The sequence below is a fragment of the Spea bombifrons genome, chromosome 3 (assembly GCF_027358695.1).
Source record: "Spea bombifrons isolate aSpeBom1 chromosome 3, aSpeBom1.2.pri, whole genome shotgun sequence".
Lineage (NCBI taxonomy): Eukaryota > Metazoa > Chordata > Amphibia > Anura > Pelobatidae > Spea > Spea bombifrons.
The window spans coordinates 91,049,767-91,064,537 of NC_071089.1; positions in this window are offsets into that span (position 1 = coordinate 91,049,767).

Consider the following 14,771-nt stretch of genomic DNA (forward strand, 5'->3'; position numbering starts at 1 on the left):
GTCCACACACAGGCATATTATTTATTCAGTGTATTAATGTTTTATATAATTTGTCTTTTAGCAAAGTTTTAATCAATGAAATTAAATTAAAAAAAAATTATTAAAGAAAGGTTTTCTTAAATCTGGGGTTGTCTGCTTTTATCCGTTCTTTTTTTTTCCTGTGCCATTGAACCCCTTTTTCCCCTTTTACAAAATTCTGGGGTAAAGGCTCTAAAGATCTGTCAGAACCATTGAGATATTTACATGTGCTTCTGGTTTTAAGCTGAATCTTAAAAGATTGTTTTACTATTTTTGGTGATTGGGATGGCAGTCAGACACCTGCTGTCCAGACTCAAGGTGACAGTATTACAATTCTGGGAGTGGTTTTTGATCTTGGGATATTGTTAGAAAAATTCATCCGTAAAACAGAATTATGTCAGACCCAAAAGCTGACAATGGAAGAGATTTCAGCCCTGATATTTTTTGAAATCAAAAGAAGCTGACTGCTTTTATCATGAAGATAGAACTAACTGAACAGGTGGCAGAATACTCTCACCCTAAGTCCAGAAGAGTTTAGGTGAATGTATGTATGTATGTATGATAGATTTGTGGTTTTATGTATTATATTGAATTTTTTAAAAGATGCAATTTGGAAGACAAGGGCCAAATTGTGATAGCTAGACTACTGAGTGAGACCATCTACAAAACCGACGACAGAATCATGGGTGGCCAAGGCTCATTGATGAGTCATGTTTTCTTTTATATCACGTGGATGGCCGGGTGCGTGTGTGTTGCTTACCTGGAGAACACATGGCACCAGGATGTATCCATTGTGGCCCCACATTGCAACTTACAGGACTTAAAGAATCTGTAGTCTTGATTCCTGATACCACCACACATCTTCAGAGAACTAGTGTAGTTCAGGGCTGTTTTGGTAACAAAAGGGGACCTACACAATATTAGTCAGGTGATTGATGTATAGACCTTTTTTATAAGGTGGCTTTAAGTAGCATGTATATACACTTTTTAAAGGACTGTAAGGGCATTAGCTCAATGATAGCAGCAACACTTTGGTATCACCTATATTCAGACACCCTAATCTTTATTTCCATTCCTGACCATTTACCCAACTTGCCTCACTGACTGTCTTTCAGGAATTGCATCATGAATGGCGTCCCAATACCTAAAGCTCAATATCTCCAAGACTGAATTTATGGTTATCCCACCATCCGCATATCTCTTACTGTTGACAACTCCACCATCCAACCGACAGATGAAGTTTGCTGCCTTTGTGTCACCCTTACCTCTGCTCTCTCCTTCTTGTCACCACGCTACTATGCCCCATTGACTTCCCACACCCTCCAGAATCAAATTCAAACTTTTGACCCTGACCTACACAGCCCTTAAAAACTCTCGACCCCCTATAGCTCTCCCCTCCTATACAAATACACCCCTAACTGCTCTCTTCTGCTGTCATTAACTTTCTTACCACGGTATTTAGGATTTCACCCGTGCTGTACCCTTTCTGTGGAATTCCGTTTCCTGTTGTGTCATTCTCCCTTCACTCAAAAACTCTCTGAATAGCCACCTTTTTTGAGAAGTAAATCCTTTCCACCTAATCCTAATCAAGCCATCTGAACGTCCAACAACCTCTACAGATCATCTGGACCCAATCAACTCTTCACCCTCCAAGCAGTCATATCCTATTGTTTCACTTCCTCATGAACCACTGACTAGATTGTAAGCTCTCAAGATAGGGCTCTTCTTCTTTTGTACCAGTTTATTATTGTGTGTGATTTTAAATTAAATTGATTGTAACAGCGCTACAGAATGTATGTGGAACATTTTATTAAATTGGACCGGTTGTGTGCATTTTTTAATTATATCCTAATTGTATCTACATCTTTTAATTACCGTATTTGCTCGATTATAAGACGAGGTTTTTTTCAGAGCAAATGCTCTGAAAAATACCCCTCGTCTTCTAATCGGGGTCGTCTTCTAATCAGACCTCAAATAGAGGTCTGATTAGGAGACTAAGATCCAGATCCCCCGCACCGCTGCAGGGGACCTGGATCCTCCTGTCTCACCCGACCCCCCCCATCATACACACTTACCGGTGCTTCCTGATGTGTTGCCGGGGCAGCGGGTTGACGTCTACGCGATCCGCGTAGACAACGTCCGCTGCAGCCGGAAGGAGGTGTGGCTAGCAGCGGGGGTTGTCTGCGTCCGTCGCATACACCTTCCCCGACTGTCAGAGATCAGACTTCCCCGCACCGGTGCGGCACCGGTGCGGGGAACTCTGATCTCTGACAGCCGGGGAAAGTATACGCGACGGACGCATACAAACCCCCGCTGCTAGCCACACCTCCTTCCGGCTGCAGCAGAAGGCGACGTCAACCCGCTGCCCCGGCTGGAAGCACCGGTAAGAGAGGGGGGAGAGCGGGGGAAGGGGGGTGAGAGAGGGGGGGAGAGAGAGAGAGAGAGAGAGAGAGAGAGAGTGTGTGTGTGTGTGTGTGTGTGTGTGTTAGTTAGTTAAATGGGGGTATAGGGTGTGTGTGTGTGTGTTAAATGGGCATAGGGCATTTCTGGAGTGGCGTTAAGGGGGCATTTAATAGAGCACTCTGCCTCCTGAAATGCCTTATACCTCCCTATATGCCACTCTGCCCCATAATATGCCTTTTAACCCCCTAATTGGCAGAGTGGCATATAGGGGTATAAGGCATTTCTGGAGGCAGAGTGCTCTATACAATGCCTTTTAACTCCCTTAATGCCACTCTGCCTCCTGAAATGCCTTATAAAATGCCTTCATACAAATCTGAATGCACAAGTATACATACATATACACATTTACACACATATACTGTGTGACAACCCTAGATTTAAGAAACACATGCACAGACACTTCTACCAACACACCCAGACACTCACACTAATACACACATCTAGATACTAATGCTAACACATACATACAAACACTAAAGCACACACACCAAAAAAACACACATGATAACACACCCAGACACACACGCTAATACACACATCTAGATACTAATGCTAACACACATACAAACACTAAAGCTTACACCCAGACACTCACTAGACACATTCCTTTTTTTTCTTGTTGAAAATATTTCAGAGGGATATATTCATCCTGTGTGGCTCCACTGCTCAGCCTGCCCAACTCACAGAATGGGCTTTATGTCTTCACACTTATCGCTCAACATTCCCCTTACCCCAATCACAAAAAACACCTCACACCTGTCACATGAATCACTGTATATTAGGATATGTAAATCTTCATTATTTCATAGGCATGGGCATGAAATGGCAGGTGGGAGTGGCTGTAGGTAGTCAGACTGCTGTGATGTAATACATAGAGGAGAGCTTTGAAGGAATGACAGGAATCTGTTTCTAGGCAACTGTAGTATTTCACTAAACTTTTAAGCACAGTTTTAAAGGGACAGGGAGCATTAAGGAGAAAAACAAAATGACAGGTTTATTTTACTTCTCTCTACATAATGCAGTATTTATCTTGGAATAATTTAAGCAACCTAGGTAGAGCAGGAAAAAGAGTATTAGCTATTTACGAGCTAGTTAGTTCACAACTGAAGAGGAAATACATTTCTTTATATTTGTTAATAGTAACATAAAATGGTTAACAGTTAGCAAAATAAAAATTATCAGGAAGGAGAAATCTGATTGCCTTTTGCAGTCAAGAAGAAATTTTTCCCCCTGATGGCAGAATTTGAAGTAGCTCAGTTAGGGGTGTTTTTGCCTTCTTGTGGATCAAGAGTAAAAAGGTTAGGTAGAAGGGTTGAACTTGATGGGCTTAGGTCTTTTTTTAACCTTATTTACTATGCAAGTACTAAGGCATTATAGTATTGTTTGGATGAAATCTGAGAAAGGGGGTATAATAGAAACATTTAAATTGATAAAGGCATTTAACAAAGTACAGAGAGACAGTTATTCCAAAGGGGATCAATTTTAGAAGAGGTTGTATTCCAAACCTGGAAAGTCAGAAGCAGAAATGTAACATAAGGCACTTTTACTTTATCGAGAGAATAATAGATGCAGTAAGTGGAACAGCCTCACAGCAGAAATGGCACTGATAGTGAGGAGGTTTAAACAGGATAGGCATACGGCTTTCCTGAATCTAATACAAGAACAATAACTGGTTAAGGCTTGAATCTTTACATCAGGGAAACAAGCAAATTCAATTGGATGAACGGTTACCATATATTGCCAAACTATATATTTCTACATTTCTCTATGTATTTTAGGTGTGTGCTTCCCTTTTTGTGGTCTCCTATGCTCAACAATGAAAAGCATAATGCAAGATAAATAAATAATCCTGTCTTCAATCTTCAATCTACTATCCTCTAACTTTGTCTGCATCTCCACAGACATAACCTGGACGGAAATTCTGCCAAAATGGTGGCACTTCCTGTGACGTCCTTTCCCTGTTTACAAGTGTTTACAAGTGTTTGTGTTTTTCAGGGGTGAAAGCGTAAAGTGTTAGACCTCCAATTAGGGGAGACGTCATTTTGCCCTAACTTGAACTAAGAGCAATATAGCAGCGCTTCTGGTGACATCCTCAACTCCGAATTAGGGCAAAATGACATCTATCCTAATTGGAGGTCTAACACTTTACGCTTTCACCCCTCAAAAACGCAAACACTTGTAAACTGTACACTGACACACACAGAATGTAACACTCTGTGCTGACATCCCCACGCACACTCATTCTAGCACCGTACACTGGCACACTACACAGTCTAGCATTGTACACTAACACATATACACTAAATGTAGCACTGTACACTGACACGTTCTAACAACATACACTTAAACTCGCCTCACTGACAGAAAAACCATACTCCAACACACACTGTACATTGACACATACATACACATTTTAACCCGGTATAGGCAAGGACATGGTTTATGGTGGACATTTTCACAGTTTTCACAGTTGCTGGGCTAAGAGCAGGCAATATATATATTTTTTATGATTTAAAACACTAAACAGTCCCCCCGGGTTAAACATCTGTTTCTACACAGGCAGAATACTCTTCCCTTACACACCTGAAGGCATCCCAGGTACCTGCCTGGACCACCTGGTACTAAAATCTACCCTGGATGTGGCTTCATTCAGGGGCAGGACTAGCAATGTGCTAGCCGTGGTAGACTCTAATGGACAGAAAGCTGGTGGGTAGTAGATGGAACCTGGGAAGGGAGTAGGCATAACTAAACACTGCTCTCTTGTCTGGAGATTGAAGAAACGGACCTGAATAACAGTACTTAACTAGGAGACTCCTGGTCAAATCTTGGAAAGTTTACAGGCAGGAATAATATTTGTGATACATGACAAATCTATTAATGAGAGTACTTCTTTATTTTTTGCACAAAATGCCTGAAAATCATCAAATGCAAGAAGACATTTAAAACATGAGGTTATTAAAAATATATACTATACTTAATGATATATATTCAGGGTCAAACTCCCTCCTCCCAAAAAAAACAACAAAGCATAAATAAGCAAAACTACTGATAGATAAATATATGCATTTTTAGGTGAAACTATTAACTGATAAAGATCAAGTCCCTTAATCTTATTTACATGTTTGTATTAAAAATAAACAGAAATTGTTCCAGGAAAGCGGTAAAAGGTCAGCAATTTGTTTGAAAATGATGATTTCTGGGAAGACAGTATACATTTTACAGTATAAATTGAGAAGCTACTAAAAATACAAAATTAAAAAATACATCCTTAGGAAAGTGAATTGTGCAAAAAAAAAAATAAATAAACATGTAAGCCCAATAATGTGCTTCAACAGATTAAATCCAAAGGGAACATAAGGTGCATCAATTTGTCTTCTGAAAACCAGGAAATGTTATGTACAAAATGTGTTTGTATAATTAAAAAAAATGTTTGTATAGAATTGTAAAAGTATTTTTGTTCTAATTGTATTTGCTTGGTATAAAAATCTGACAGTAGGAAAGACCCCATTTAATCTGCCCATTTTTCTGTTGTTAAATCCTCAAACCTTATGCAGTCCTTGGTTTAATGTTATGTTCAGTAGGACCTTTCATCCAGAGGTGGGGTAGGCCGGTGGACAATTGCCCCCCTGGCGGCCTGAATCTAAATTAAGCGGCCGCGCCAGAGCCGATTATAATGCGGTGCAAAAGCCCACAGCACCCGCGGCACACCGAGATGTGATCGCAGCCGATGCAGGTGCAAGTTTTAAAGCGGCCGTAAGACGCACCATACCGCTCAGTGCCTCAGTGAGGCTCTTCGTCCCGTCCCTTTGTAGAGACGAGGTGCCACTCCAGGGGGCGGGCCCATACGGAACAGTTCCTCGTGACAGCTGGAAGAACATGTCTGAGGAGAGCAGTCTGCAGGGAAGAAAGGCAAGTAAAGTAAGTATTAAAAAAAAACAAAATAGGTGGGGTGATAGGTGTAATGGGACCCATATTCAAAGGGGGGGTGCCTTGGAACAACAATTAAATACAAAAAGGGGGTGGCTGGGGGTATAAGTACACAACAGGGTGGTTGGGGCATCACATAAATCAATACACAAAAGGGGTGGGTGGCCTGGGGCAATACACATGGGCACATTAACCAGAAAAGGGGGCATCAATACACATGGGTACATTAACCAGAAAAGAGGGCATCAATACATAAGGGAGGGGTGCTGGCTGGATACATCACATAAAACAATACACAAGGGTGTTGGGGAATAAATGCACAAAGGGGGACCTGGCTAGGGCATCAATGCACAAGGGGGGAACCACACACAAAAAGCAAAGCAGTCTGGAAAGCATTTTTTATGCTTTGTGTAGATTAACCCGTACTGATTTGGGTGTTGGTGTGGCAGAGCCCGTCCTGGTGTGTGTGTGTTTGGTGTGTCAGTGTGGCAGAGCCTATCCTGGTGTCTGTGTTTGGTGTGGCAGAGCCTGTCCTGGTGTGTGTGTGTTTGGGTGCCGGTGTGGCAGAGCTTGTCCTGGTGTGTGTGTTTGGGTGTCAATGTTGCAGAGCCTGTCCTGATGTGTGTGTTTGGTGTGCCAGTGTGGCAGAGCCTGTCCTGGTATATGTGTGTTTGGATGTCGGTGTGGCAGAGCCTGTCCTGGTGTGTGTGTGTTTGGGTGTTGGCGTGGCAGAGCCTGTCTTGGTGTGTGTGTGTTTGGGTGTTGGTGTGGCAGAGCTTGTCCTGGTGTGTGTGTTTGGGTATCAGTGTGGTAGAGCCTGTCCTGGTGTGTGTGGTGTGTCGGCGTGGCAGAGCCTATCCTGGTGTGTGTTTGGGTGTCAGTGTGGCAGAGCCTGTCCTGGTGTGTGTGTTTGGTGTGCTGGTGTGGCAGAGCCTTTCCTGGTATGTGTGTGTCAGGGTGTTGGTGTGGCAGAGTCTGTCCTGGTGTGTGTGTTTGGGTGTCAGTGTGGCAGAGCCTGTCCTGGTGTGTGTGTTTGGTGTGCCAGTGTGGCAGAGCCTGTCCTGGTATGTGTGTGTTTGGATGCCGGTGTGGCAGAGCCTGTCCTGGTGTGTGTGTGTTTGGGTGTTGGCATGGCAGAGCCTGTCTTGGTGTGTGTGTGTTTGGGTGTTGGTGTGGCAGAGCTTGTCCTGGTGTGTGTGTGTTTGGGTATCAGTGTGGTAGAGCCTGTCCTGGTGTGTGTGGTGTGTCGGCGTGGCAGAGCCTGACCTGGTGTGTGTTTGGGTGTCAGTGTGGCAGAGCCTGTCCTGGTGTGCGTGTTTGGTGTGCTGGTGTGGCAGAGCCTTTCCTGGTATGTATGTGTGTCAGGGTGTCGGTGTGGCATAGTCTGTTCTGGTGTGTGTGTCTGGGTGTTGGTGTGTCAAAGCCTGGTCTGGTGTGTGTGTTTGGGTGTCGGTGTGGCAGAGCCTGTCCTGGTGTGTATTTGGCCATCTGTTTCCTGGCACTTTACTTACTGGAGGAATAAATAGAACTCTGTAGTTTTCACTTATCCAGAGATAAAATGCCCTCCTAAATTTGTAGTCACTTCAGAGGAGAAAACTTTCTAGGCCCAGAAACCAGTGGGTGGAAAAGTAAAGGTTTTCTGTTATTTACTCTATTTCAATCTGCATATTTTATTAAAAAGGTTTAGTGGCAGTAAATTGTGGCTTTCAGATGCCCCTTGTATGATGACTTTTTTTTAAGTGTACTGATTACTCCCAATCTCATCACATTACATCAATATGCATTAGAAAATCAGGAAAAGATGGACATGGATGGTGGGCTGGTTCGGTGGTGCAGTGGGCCACTTAACTACACTTGCCCACAAGGCCTTAGGCTGCCAGCCCTCCCCTGTTTTCATCCCTATCTTCCAATTTGATTGAAAGGAAAAAGCAATTGGGAAGGCTTTATAGACTTATGGGCAATCAATATACAAAAATGGAATAAAGTTATAAACTAGCCAAAAAAAATAAACCCATGGAAAGGGATGCAAGGAACCTGGGGGGCAGGCAGAAAAGTCAAAGATCACTTCTCCCACAGGAAGATCAAAATCTGACTCATTGGACTGGTAATCTGTTATCCTGAGGATCCAGGTCTTACCACACTGTCAGAGTGAAAAATAATAGGCAGCCAGGTCCTTCCAGGATAGCTTTAATAGCTGTATAAAAGCATTACAGACATAGAGCAGTACAAGGTGATACACTGTATCTCACAATTGAGAGCCACTTACAATGTAGATGGCTCACACAAACTGTGAGCAAGAAGCGCTCAAAAAGAAACAAAGGGTCCACATAGAATAAGTCAAAAATATTTAGTGGGTCCACTGAAGTAATACTGGGTTTAAGTATCCCGGCTTCCCCATCTGAATCTGATATCCTGTTTTGTGAGTGCATGTATTTAATTTTAGTCAACTAGTCTTTATGTACAGTGAGGAGCATTGAGGAGAGTTGTGTTTGTGTGGGTAATCATATTGTTTTTCTAATTGGAGTGTCACATTTCACATAGTTGATATTGTTACTGTCTTACTTAGAACTTTCCCAGGTATGTATCTTACTAGTGCATTGCAAACCAGCAGTACGCAAACTAACTACAGATTTAGTAAATTGTGCCAACAATTCACAAGCTGGGTTCATATTAAAGGGACACTCCAGCCATTAAATGCAGTTTTATGCAAGTGATTGCTCAGATGTCCCTTTAAATTTACATGTGATGCATAGGAGGATTCACCTCTTTACCCGCTCCATGGCTATTTGTGTGCTTTGAGCAGTCAATCATCAGACCACGTAGGAGGTATTGAACTGTAAGTACATTTTTTATTGATGTACTTATTTTTTCAATTCTACTTGACTTAGGTAATCACAACATTTCCTAGATAAACTAACCTGTCCTTTCCACTTATTGGTCAGTCATAGAGTTGTGCCTGCTTCAGAATCTTGCAGGTTGGAGCCTCAGTTGAATTCTGAAATCCCAGTTGAAAGAGGCAACTAGTATTTGGAACAGAAACATAGATAAATAAAACAAATGTATCAGAGGACTAGAATGAAATTATAAAAAATGTCAGTTACATTATAAAGGTTACAGTATATAGTTGTATATTATATGCAATGGAAAAAGATGGAGAGTAAATGTCATTTAACTGGTTGACAAAATACCAACAATCTTTCCAGCTATATACTATTATGTGCATTATTTATCATGAGAAAGGTAATGTCAAATGTCTATACTATCATCAAATTCCAAGATGGTGATTTCATGAAGTTCACTTGAACCTTATTAACAAATGCTAGACCATGTGTTAACTTTACAATGTTTATAAAAAATTACCAATCATATGATTAGCTTAGGGCTTATATGAAATCACTATGTATTCATAAATATGAATTAAATTATGAAATATCCCCAGTAGAGACAAATGTTGAACTGGAATAATTGATTTACTTCTGTATGAATGCTTCTTCTTCAGAAAAGACTTATTGTGCTCAGAATTTTTTTACTCTCCACATAAACAGGAGTCACTACATCAGCATCTTTTCAAGATTATTTGAATAAATTCAAAGTTCAAATTCAAAAAAATAAATTAAAAATTTAAAGGCATTCAGTCAATGTTTTGGTAGGTATACATTTTGAGCTACAACTATGGATCCTCATCTAAAACAAGTTTACTGATCCTTTGTTTCTTAATGTAGCATACCGAAGGCTCTGAGTTCCATGCACATTTATACAACTTCATATGCCTGTATGATTAGCGATAAACAAAAGTTTAGGCTACTTTAAAAGTCTGGAAACTATTTTCACCACATATTTTGGTTGAATTTCAACCTGGAATTAAAATGGATTGGTTAGGAGTTTGTTTCATTTGATTTACACAACATGCCTCCCACTTTAAAGATGCAAAATATTTTGTTTTATGAAACAAACAAGAAATAAGATTTTAAAAAAAGTCAATACTCTGTAGAGGCATCCTTTTGTCCATTCTTCAAGGCAAAATTGGTCCAGCTCCTTCAGGTTGGTTGGATTTGCCTGGTGTAAAGCTATCTTTAAATCGTACCACTGATTCTCAATTGGATTGAGATCTGGGCTTTAACTAGCCATTCCAAGACATTTAAGTGTTTCCCTTTAAACCAATTGAGTGATGCTTTAGATGAATGCTTAGGGTTATTGTCTTGCTGGAAGGTGAACCTTTGTAACAAAAAATGTTCAAATTTTTCCTGGTCCATTTGCAGAAGTCTAGAAGGTCGATAGGGTAATCTTCCTCAAAGACCCTAAATGCTGGTTCAACATGTTGTGGACTGAGTGGACAGATTGTTGAGAGTGGCTGATGATCTGGCAGTCATACCACACATTGGTACTAATGACAAAGTCATTACTTCTCCCATTATGGAGGCAGCAGGAGTTTAGGGTGATTAATGCATAGCTGAGAAAGTGGTGTAGGAAGGAGGGATTTGGGTTTTGAGAGGACTGGGCAGACTTTGATGTGCGCTACAGACTCTTCAGCAGAGATGGGATGCACCACAATGGTATGGGGGCTGTTGTAATGGGGAGAAGATAGTTAGAGGGTTGTAAGAGATTTTAAACTTGGATATGGAAGGGGGTGAAGATACAAAAATAAAAGATAGCTAATATAGATTCATAGCAGGGGTAAGCTTTATTAAATGAAAACAGTGTCAGGCCCCTTAAGAAGCGGATGAAAGCAAAGCAAAAAGCTCAGGGTTTTCACCCACAACTTGTTGGCCATTTAACTCAGACTCTTACTCTCAGAATCTGATTCTGGTTCTCTCTTTAACAATCTCTAAATGTTTCCCTACCTTCTCTGGCGATCCATTTTGCTTCTGCCAACCACTTCCACATTTTTTGGTTCTTCATCTTCTCTCTTTCGCCTTTTCTCTTTTATGTTTAATCTTTGTCTGCATCCCCATGGACGTAACTTGTCACAAACGTCCCTCCAGTTGGGGGAGAGAACGTCACAGAAAACACCGGGATTTAGCACCAAGGTAAACTTCCGCCAAAATGGCAGTGCTTCCTTTGGCGTACTCTCCCTCGATCCTCCAATCGAAAAAGCAAAGTAAAACCTATGTGGTTTAATAGGACATTCAAGAAATAAGAAAACAAGAGAATGGCAAAAGGTACTAACAAAAAAATATAAAAGGGCAATTTTTGGCTAAAGTAGACATTGAGAAATGGCTAGCCAATGACAGTAAACAACAGGTAAGAAATTATTTGAAAACTTGGTAAGGAATAATATTTAGAAATACCTTTTATCCACTAACATCATTAGTAAGTGTCACCACAGCTTTATGAAGGATATATCCTGTCATACTAACTACTGGATCCTATAAAGAGTTGAGCAAACATATAGACCATTCTAGATGTTATTTATTTGGATTTTGCTAATTCATTCAATGCAGTTCCTCATAAAAGGTTACAAATTAGGCTTAGGTGACATTTTTTGCTCAGAGAGTAGTTATTAATGGAAAATTTTCCAAATGGACAAAAGTTGTAAGTGTAATCCCACAGGGTTTTGTCCTAGGCCCAATGTAATTTAATGTCTTTATCAATGATCTTGCAGTGAGTATTGAAAGCCATGTGTCAGTGTTTACAGATGGCACATAATTAGATAGGGTAATATAGTCTGAACAAGACATCACTTCCCTACAAGGAGATTCAGCCAATTTGAAGCACTACGTGACCAAGTGGCAGGTAATGTTTAATGTTGATAAATGCAACTTTATGCATTTTGGGAAAATAAATGTGTAAATGAACCTGGGGTGGTTTATGGGTTACATAGTACATACGGTTGAAAAAAGACCTAAGTCCATCAAGTTCAACCCTTCTACCTAACCTTCCTACTCTTAATCCAAAAGAAGGCAAAAAACCCTAATAAAGCTACTTCAAATTCTGCCATCAGGGGAAAAAATCTTTCTTGACTCCAAAAGGCAATCAGATTTCTCCTTGGATCAAGAAGCTCTAAAATATTAATTCTATTTATAGCCCTGTATGTCATGCCTTTCTAAGAAAACATCCAGACCCCTTTTGAAGGCATCTAATGTGTTTGCTAACACCACCTAGGCAGTGAATTCCATACTTTTGAGATCTCCGCTCTTCCAGTCTCAGAGGGTGACCTCTTGTTCTTTGTACTTTTCTGTTAATGAATAGGTCACTGAAGAGCTCTTTATATTGGCCCTGCGTATATTTATATAATGGTATAATATCCCCTCTAAGACAATGCTCCTGCATCGGTTACTTGATTAATTTGAGTGGTATAGGGGTGTCTCGGTATGCCCCTACATTGGTCATTATTTGGTTATTTGGTGTGGTGAAGGGGTGTCTTGGTATGCCCTTACAGTGGTCAATTGGTTAATGTGTAGGCACCTGGTATGTGGTGGTGCCAATGTTTGTATGGTTAATATGTTTATAATTTGGGGAGTCATTGTTTATGAAGGGGAAATATGTTATCACTGTTTAATTGTGATGGTCTGTTTTGACAATGACTTTAATCTATTGTAAATTGTTAATAAAGCTGTGGAAATCATATTTGCATGTGATAAAGGTGTGTGTGTGTCTTTCTTGGGAAATGTTGGTTTGTGGGTACGGTTATCCTGTGGTACATTCGACTATGCGCCTGTCATAACAATAATAAAAGTTGTTTTTTTGCACCTCTGGTATACCCACTTTGGTGGACTACAACAAGAACCCCTTTTCAAGAGACCTGTCACTCACTTTGCTTCCCATGAGAAACGTTTATTTATAACCTAACAAGCTAACATCTCACCTGTGCCCTAACTCCATATGGGCTGTAAGCTCTTTCAAGTAGGGCCATTATTGCAGTCTATTACCAACATCAAGTGTATTTTAGGTTATTTGTAACCCACTGCTGGAGGTTTATAAATTATAAATAATTATAATCCTCTGAATAATTATATCATGATACGCCATGAATATGTAATAGATGATTAAATGAATCTCTTGTGATTCAGTTTGAATGCGGAAAAACATACTAACGAAAGCATGCTGTTAACTATAAATTAATATGTGATCCGAAACTCTGACATTTTGTGATGCCAATTAAAGCTTGTTTTATTAAGTAAATTGTGGTCCTGTCCTCACATTCTAAGTAGGGATTGTCAAACAGCAACATGATTGAATCTGCAATGCACAAGGAACAAGGTATGCTATCGATATGTTTTATACACAGTTAATGCTAATGCTTAATATATTATTGGAACTCACTCTATTGTTCTTGTGTAGTTGATAACATTACACTTACTTCCAACAGTATGTTATAACTGCCAGAATTAACGTTGTCTGAGATCTAAAAGATACATAAGTGTTTTGGTGTATTTATGCAAATCAAATCAGCTGATGTAAAAGCAAAGATTAGCCCTTTAAAAAAAACCTACTTTTGTTGTCTAAATAACATAAAAACATTGAAAAATTGGAAACATTGGAAACTGATAAAAGTGCTTCTCCTCATTGCCTTTACACATTCCTCACTGATTCTTTTTTATTAAACTTTTTTTTTCCAAAATATGATTTTCAATGTTCTGTACTGTCTGTGTCATGATTTAAAACTTTAATAAAACAGAAAAAAAACAGCTTAGAGGTGTCCAATTAGGTGTGTTTACTCTGAGCAACTAAATTTCTATTAAATAATGTGTTATAAAGACAAGAGCTATAGGTCCATGGAAATGAGTAGAGTCCAGGCTAACTTTATTGGTGTTTTCAGGGCTTGAACTTTGTAAATAAATTCAGTGGGGTTTTTTAGGTTTTATTTGATAAGCACGCCTAGCATCTATACACTCCTTAGTATCATGATATAATCATTAAATTACCATGAGGATGTTTTTTTCTTTTGACAACTAGTTAGGATGACTGTACATATACATAAAACAAGGTCCATAAAGCCATATTTTTATGGCCACAATGGCCACAAATGCATCCCAAAATCTTCTGGAAAGCCTTCCTAGAAGGGTGGCAGCTGTTATAGCTGCAAATGGGGGGGGGGTAGACTCTGTACAGTGCTACAGGCTATAATGGCGCTATAGAAAACAATAAATAATAATAATAAATGTCCGTGGTTTTGGAATGGAATATCCAACAAGCTCATTTATGTTGGATAGTCTTTGATTTGTAGTTTAATAGCTAGTTATATATGTCTTTAAATATTCTGCAGATAGATTAATTTGTATTATAGTGGAATAGCTACAGGTTTATAACTTCATAGATACCTGAACGCAAAATGGATGATCCATAGTAAAACGCATTACCATTACTTTTGACCAGAACTTGGGGACCTAGCCCAAATCATGAGAAACAGCCCCAGACCATTA